General features: G+C 37.6%; 1 protein-coding gene across 1 annotated transcript in view; it reads right to left on the reverse strand.

Moving 5' to 3' along the window:
- Positions 1 to 8,402, reverse strand: part of TANK (TRAF family member-associated NFKB activator) — a 160,788-nt gene that overhangs the window by 147,115 nt on the left and 5,271 nt on the right. The gene's annotated exons all lie outside the window — the stretch shown is intronic.

Consider the following 8,402-nt stretch of genomic DNA (forward strand, 5'->3'; position numbering starts at 1 on the left):
AAGGAAGATCGTAGAAGAATTGATGCCTTTGAGTTGTGGTGTTGGAGGAGAATACTGAAAGTGCCATGGACTGCCAAAAGAACCAATAGATCTGGTTTGGAAGAAGTGCAGCCAGAGTGCTCCTTGGAGGCCCAGATGGTTAAATTTCGACTCTGTCATACTTTGGACATAGTGTCCGGAGGGAACAGTCGCTGGAGAAGGATGTCGTGCTGGGTAAGGTGGAGGGTCAGAGAAAAAGGGGAAGATCCCTAACGAGATGGATTGACCAGATGGACTCAAGTATGGCAGCGGTAGTGAGGTTGGCCCAGGATCAGATATTGTTTCGTTCTGCTGTGCATGGGGTCGCTATGAGTCGGTTCCAACTTGATGCCACCTGACAACAACAACAACAAATGGAAGATATATCGAGAAAAACTAATTTCTCATTAAAAAAAAAACTTTCTATAATTTCATAGCAATCCCTTTTTCCACTTGCAAGATGGTGTAGTCATGAAGAGAAATGATTCAATGTGTGGAATATACATGATTAGTTGGATGAGTCCTTCACTAAAATAATGCTGAACTTCTTTTTTCTATAACGATTTTTTTTTGAAAGAACTGACTTACGTAGTACACCTTATTAAGGTTAGAAATTGAGCTGAGATATTTATTTGAGGAATAATCCTTTTAAATGATGAAATAATTTCTTCCAGTTGCTATCTCTTTTGTTTCATAACTCAAGTTAGTCAGCAGTACTGTGGCATTGGTGGAAGGACTGGGTGGGGTGAAATGGGGAACTGCAGGCTTATTAAAAATACTTTAGAATATATTTTCAAATCTGCTTGATATTTTATTGAGAATTTTGAATGTAAATCTTAGGACAAGGAAAGCTGCCAGTATAAACACTTATTACAACTTAGAATGTCAGGTCTGCATCAATGACTTCAGTCAAATCTTTGATGTGAAATAGCACTGTTAATAGAATCTAGTTGAATTTTGATTTAAGAAGACATCTGGGCTAGCTGTTTCTGTCTCAGCCTCTCAAAGTAAAATGCCTACAAAAAAATCAGGAAAATATGAGAACTCATAGCATCAAGAGACTGAAAACAAGGACAGCTGTGTATGGTTGATTAGAGTGTGCCCTCTACAGTGCACCCAGTTGAAGGAGACGATAACTTATTACAACTTTCCCTCTTGGGCCCTGGTCTTCCCAAGGGTGCCCTCTTCTATTTTGCATAAAAGTACCATAAGACAAACTGTAACCCTAGTGCCTGAATCTGACAAGTTTTCTCACCAACTGCAAGAGTTATGGGACTGAAATGTACATGCACATTGTTGTTTAAGGGCAGGCAAACCTACTGGCCTGAGGCTAATAAGGAATCTGCCTGTCTCATGTTTATGAGTAGTAACTCAACTGCTATGTGAATTAGTAATATTTTAACACTACTTTGCCTCAATAGTTTTCATTAGTACCCCCATCTATTATCAATTTTGGAGCTATGACTTGGAATATACCAACATAGGCTGATTGCTACTGAACAGATATGATGCTCTACATCCAGGGATATAAAGCCAATAACGAGAGGAGCTGGGCAGACAGAGCAGTGTGTTTGAATCTTTCTTAAGTTTTAATTTTTTTATTCATGGTTTACATTAAGGGAGAGATCAATGATTGTTCCTGATTAACCAAGAGTTTTCATCATCTTAAGAAAATAATTGAATTAGAGAGAGACCTCTCTTTAGCCCAACACACACAGTTGGAAAGTTGATAAATGTCAGCTTTAGTAAACAAGTTAGCTGTGAATTGTGATGTATTTTTGTCTTTCAGCTCAAGATCTGTGCTGAGAAACTAATAGTAATTGGATAAATAATAAGGAGAGTTAAGAAAATACATACTTTCTATGGGTTTCTTTGCTGTATGGGCAGTGTGTTCCTCCTTCCATTAAAATGAAAAAAAAAATCATGATTTTTAATTCTACTTGTAATTCATTATTTACATGTGGAAACAACCCCGCCAATTCATAAATCTTCTGTTATCATAGTTAGAAATTATGGTATTTTCAATAACCTCATATGCATGTGAAAGCTGGACAGTGAATAAGGAAAACCAGAGATGAATTTGAGTTATGGTGTTGGAGGAGAATATTGAAAGTACCATGGGCTGCCAAAAAAACAAACAGGTCTGTGTTGGGAGAAGTGCAGCCAGAGTGCTCCTTGGAGGCCAGTATGTCCAAACTTCATCTCTCACACTTTGGACATATTGTCAGGAGGGACCAGTCGCTGGAGAAGGATATCATGTTTGGTAAGGTTGGGGGTCAGAGAAAAAGAGGAAGACCCCCAACGAGATGGAGTGGCCAAGTAGCAGCATCAATGGACTCAAGCGTGACAACAGTAGTGAGGTTGGCCCAGGATCAGACGTTGTTTCATTCTGCTGTGCATAAGGTCTCTATGAGTCAGTACCGACTCAATGGCATGCAACAACAGCATCATAGTTAGAATGCGATCCTATATGCATTTCCTTTTTTTCACATATAGAAGATGAGACAATGAACAAATTAGCAGAACACTTTTATTTTCTGTCACTTCTCTTCTACCCCCTTGACTTTCTGTTGCTATAATAGGAAGGTTAGACAAAAATATCATTATTAAATTATTTACTTATTTTTTCTTTACCTTGTGTCTTCATTATTTTATATTTATAACAAATTTTACTTAGTCCAATATTCAAATTATTTCCAATATTTGCCAATTTTTTAAAATCAGGATTTCACCTATATTGAGTTTTTAATTCTGATTTTCTTCTTACTGAACTGAAGTACATCTTCAATGAATGGTATTAGGAAATGGGTGGTAAAACTGCTAAACCTTGAGATATCTGAGAATGTCTTTCTTTACTCTTCTCATATAAACTATAACTTGAATTGTTGTTAAGTGCCAGCAAGTCGGCTCTGATTCATAGAGACCCTATATAGAGTTTCCAAGAAGTGGTTGGTGAGCTCAAACTGCTGATCCTGTAGTTCAAATCAACCTTGCAATCCAGTGCTTTATCCTCCAGCATAACATGAGAACTTGAGTGAGCATAAATTTTTAGATTAAACCTTTCCCAGATAACTATAGTAATTATTCCATGCAGAATAACATCTTATAGAATATTTCTTTCATTTAAGTAGATGGTTCTACATCCAGGTGTTTTTGAATTTAAATAAACGGCCCTAATCATCACTTGGAGTCCTGGTGTGGTGCTATGGGTTAATGCGCCAGACTGCAAAGCTGTTTGAACTGCAATGCAAGGTCAGCTGTTCAAGCTCCTTGGAAACCCTATACAGGGTTACTATGGGTCAGAACAAACTTGACGGCACTCAACAATAAATCATCACTTGGGAGCACAGTGGCTCCATATGATAAGTACTAGACTGTGAACCCCAAGGTTGGCAGTTTGAGCCCACCATCTACACCATGGTAGAAAGATGAGGATTTCTGCTCTCGCAAATAGGAAAGCCTCGGAAACTCCACACAGACAGAACTTAACAATGACAGCAGCAATCATTACTTAATATGTCCTTGGACACTTACACTGTAATATATCAAGAAATACGCCATTGTGTGCTCTGAAGATAGCAAGTCACATACCAGAGGAGGCAGAGAAAGACAAATCTCTCAAGCTGAACACAGAATTTTCAAAGGTAGTAGGGGTTGGTGTGCCTGATTAATTCAACATGAGGGACCATTACTCAAATATTAAATACGATATTTTCAATATCTCTCCCCCCCCGATACTTCTGTAATTTCTAAATTGCATATATGAGAATGATATACTTAAAAAGATACTCATAGTCAAAAGATGAAACAACCTAAATGTCCATCAATAGATGAAGGGGTAAGCAAAATGTGGCCTATCCCTACAATGGGATCTTATCCAATCATGAAAATCAGTGAAGTACTTATACATGCTACAACATAGATGAATCTTGAAAACACTACTCTAAATGAAAGGAGCCAGGCACAAATGTCACATATTATAAATATGTCATTTATATGACATATTTACACAACAGATTTGTGGTTCCAAGAGACTAGGAAGGGAGAAATGGGAAGTGACTGTTTAATGGATATGGAGTTTCTTTTTGGTGTGTTCAATGTTCTGGAACTAGATAATGGCGATGGCTGTACAACACTGAGAATGTATTAAATATCACTAATGGTAAATTTTATATTATGTGTATTTAGCTACAGTAAAAGATACTGTAGTATTATTATAACAGCAAATAATTAAAAACAGCTTATGTATCTATTAATAGGGGGTTAGTAGGATAAGCAAGGAGCCCTTGTAAAATAGTGGGTTGTGAACTGGTCTGCTAACCGAAAGGTAAGCAGTTTGAATTTACCAGCCTTCCATGCGAGAACGATGAGGTTTTCTGCTCCCATAAAGATTCGTTGTTGCTAACTGCTCTCGAGTAGGTTCCGACTCAAAGCGACACTGTATAGGGTTTCCAAGGAGCAGTTGGTGGGTTTGAACTGCTGACGCATGAGGTTAGTAGTCCCATGCCACACAAGAATTTACACACCAAGATTTACAGTCTTGGAAATCCTATACAGGTTCGCTATGTCTCGGAACAGGCTCAATGGCATATCACCACCCCCACCAGTAGGATAAACAGTCCAATGACTATTAACTGCAAGAACGGTAGTTTAAACCCACCAGTTGCTCCTTTGGGAACCCTATACAGGGTTGCTGTGAGTTGGAGCTGATTCAACTGTGCTTAATAAGAACAGTAACATAAATGACTGGACACACAAAGGAATACTATTTAACTGTTTAAAAGAATAAGGCTCTAACATGTACTAATATGGAACAATTCTTAAAATACATGGTTAAATGGAAAAAACTCAGAGTTACTCTGTAAGGCAAGATGCTAGTAACAGTATTGTCCTCAGGAGGGAGGAACTTGCAAGCTGGGCACAGGCATGTGAGGTAGATATATTTTATAATGAGTGTGTTTCTTTTTATTGTCTGAATTTTGTTCCTAGTGAGTGTTTTATCCACTTAAAAAATGACTTTAACAATTTTTTACTGCCAAAATGCTTGGACTGAAAAGGAACTAAAACTGTATTTAAAAGCTGTAAAATACTGATCTGTGAAAATGACATCAAAACTTGTTAGATGTAGTAAGAGTAGTACTCAGAGAAAATGCCTTAGCTTAAATATTTTTACTATAAAGCAAGAAAAAATAAAAATAAAGCTCACAAATGGGAAAAGGAAAAGTGAAGTAGTCTACAAAGAGGCCTAAGAAAATACTAAAAAAATGGAAAATCAAAAAATTAGCTAACGGGAGAGATAACTATAAAAATGATACAACTAAGAGATATTAGCTTCTTGACATGTCCAATAAGCAAAAAAAGGAGGAGACAAAGAAAATATACAAGGCAAATTATTCATGAAAAGGAGGACATGTAGAGATTGTGTTGGTAAAAAGTACAAAAGAATATTATTTATGCCAATTTATTTGAAAATTTTTACCAAGTAATGATCTATTCAGCATAAACAAGGAGTGCGTTGGCTCCATATGCTAACCACTGGACTGGCGATTACAAGGTCTGAGGGTAGAGCCTGCGGAAGAAAGATGAGGCTTTCCAGTTCTTCAAAGATTTTACAGGGTTGCTACTGAAGCTTGCTCTCCAGCATAGGGATTCTAAAGCAAATGGAAGTAATGAGGAGGTCCAAGAGCTGAACAGAAAATTTCAAAGATCAGCTCGAGAAGATAAAGCCAAATATTTCAACAAAATGTGCAAAGATCCGGAATCAGAAAACCAAAAAAGGAAGAACACACTCAGCATTTTTCAAGCTGGGGGAACTGAAGAAAAAATTCAAACCTCGACTTTCATTATTGAAAGATTCACTGAGCAAATGATTGAGTGATGCAGAAAGCATCAAGAGAAGATAGAAGGAATACACAGAGTCACTATACCAAAAGGAAATGGTTACTATTCAACCATTTCAGGAGGTAGCGTATGATCAAGAGCCAATGATACTTAGGAAGGAAGTCCAAGGTGCATTGAAAGAATTGGCAAATAACAAGGCACCAGGAATTGATGGAATACAAATTGAAATCTTTCAAGAAAGTGAGATGGTACAGGAGACACTCACTCATCTCTGCCAAAAAATTTGGAAGACAACTATCTGGTTGACTGATTGGAGAGATCCATATTTATGCCCAATCCAAGGAGAGGTGACCCAATGGAATGTGGAAATCTTTGGACAATCTCTTTGATATCCCATGTGAGTAAAGTTTTCTAAAGGTAATGCAGAAACAGCTACAATCATACATTGACAGAGAACTTCCAGAGGTTCAAGCTAGATTCAGAAGTGGTCGTGGAGCGAGGGATATCATTGCTGATGTCCGATTGTTCTTGGCTGAAAGGAGAGAATATTAGAAAGATGTTTACCTGTGCTTTATTGACTACACAAAGGCTTTCAATTGTGTGGATTATTACAAGCTATGGACAACATTGTGAAGTATGAATATTCCAGAACACTTAATTGTGCTCATGAGTAATCTGTACATGGACCAAAAGTCAATTGTTCAAACAGAACATGGGAACACTGAATGTTTTAAAATTTAAAAAGGTGTGTGACAAGGGTATATTCTTTCGACATACTTATTCAACCTGTATGCTGAGCAAATAATCTGAGAAGCTGGGTTATATGAAGAAAAACATGGCATCAAATTTGGAGGAAGACTAATTAACAACCTGTGATACGTAGATGATACAAACTTGCTATCTGAAAGTGAAGAGGACTTAACACATTTACTGATGAAGATCAAAGAGCACAGCCTTTGGTAAAGAACACAAAAATCCTCACTACTGAACCAATAAACAATATTCTTATCAATGGAGAAAAGATTGAAGTTGTCAAGAACTTCATTCTTCTTGGATCAACTGTCAACACTCAAGGAAGCAGCCGTCAAGAGATCAGACAACATATTGCATTAGGCAAATCTGCTGCACAAGACCTTTTTAAAGTGTTGAAGAGCAAAAATGTCAGTTTGAGGATTAAGGTGCGCCTGACTCAGGCCATGGTATTTTCAATAACCTCATATGCATGCAAAAGCTGGACAGGACAGTGAATAAGGAAGACCACAGAGGACTTGATGCTTTTGAGTTATAGTGTTGAAGGAGAATATTGAAAGTGCCAGGGGCTGCCAAAAGAACCAATAGATTCGTTTTAGAAGTGCAGCCAAAGTGCTCCTTGGAGGCCAAGATGGCCAAACTTCGTCTCTCATACTTGGGATATATTGTCAGGAGGGACCAGTCACTGGATAGGGATATCATGTTTGGTAAGGTGGAGGGTCAGAGACAAAGAGGAAGACCCCCAATGAGATGGATTGGCCAAGTGACAGCATCGATGGACTCAAGCATGGCAATAGTAGTGAGGTTGGCCCAGGATTGAACATTGTTTCGTTCTGCTGTGCATAAAAGGTCGCTATGGGTCATTACTGACTCGATGGCACCTACCAACAACAACAACAACAATGAGTTGGAACTGACTAGATGGAACTTAACAACAACAACAACAAGGCATAAACAAATATCCGAAACTGTGTGAAGATAAATTAGGACAATGTCTTTGGAAACGTTTCTAGGGAATTACTTGCCAAAGCTGTGTCAAGTCTAAACAGTTTTATGGATTTGTTTTTCATGCATTTCCTGAAGCAGAGAATGCTCATTAAATGAAAATTTTTCATCACACAAAGGAGTTTGGAATTTTTAACATTCTATTTTATGAAGCTAGCATAACCTTAATACTAGAACCTATGAACAATGATATCAGAAAGTAAAGGGGCAGGTTAATTTAGTTTTTGAATGCAAACATTCTTCATAAATTGCAGAATTTCGCTTTCAACATATATCTTCTTAATCTTGAATACAGCATTAATCAATTTGGACACATATTTTGCATACTACTCTTGGCTGTAACTGTTTTGTAATCTGAAAATATTGTTTTTGCTTTAGGTGTTGTTGAGTTGGTTCTGACCATGGCAACCCTAGGTACAGCAGAACTAAATACTGCTTGATCCTGCACCGTATGAATCTACTACTGACACAAAGCTTTTGTGTTTTGTTTGAGTTTTGTTTTGAGTATCTTACTGCTTTGCCTGGATAAGGCTCCTTGGCTAATACTTCATGTCTTTGCTCTTTTCTGTTAGTTAGAGCTGTGAACTGAAATGCAAAGCCAAATTGATAGAGGAGAGGCAGCTGAAAATGTGCACTGAATATAGAAATGTGTAAGTTTGGTTTGGTTCATTTTGATCAACTTAATACACTTTGTAACTGGGATCCTACCTTTATAACTAAAGCAATCGTGCTTAGGGGCCAGCAGGGACCGAGGGTCTGAGGCCCAATCATGTTAATAACACATTTTT

The sequence above is a fragment of the Chrysochloris asiatica genome, unplaced genomic scaffold (genome assembly GCF_000296735.1).
Source record: "Chrysochloris asiatica unplaced genomic scaffold, ChrAsi1.0 scaffold00181, whole genome shotgun sequence".
NCBI lineage: Eukaryota > Metazoa > Chordata > Mammalia > Afrosoricida > Chrysochloridae > Chrysochloris > Chrysochloris asiatica.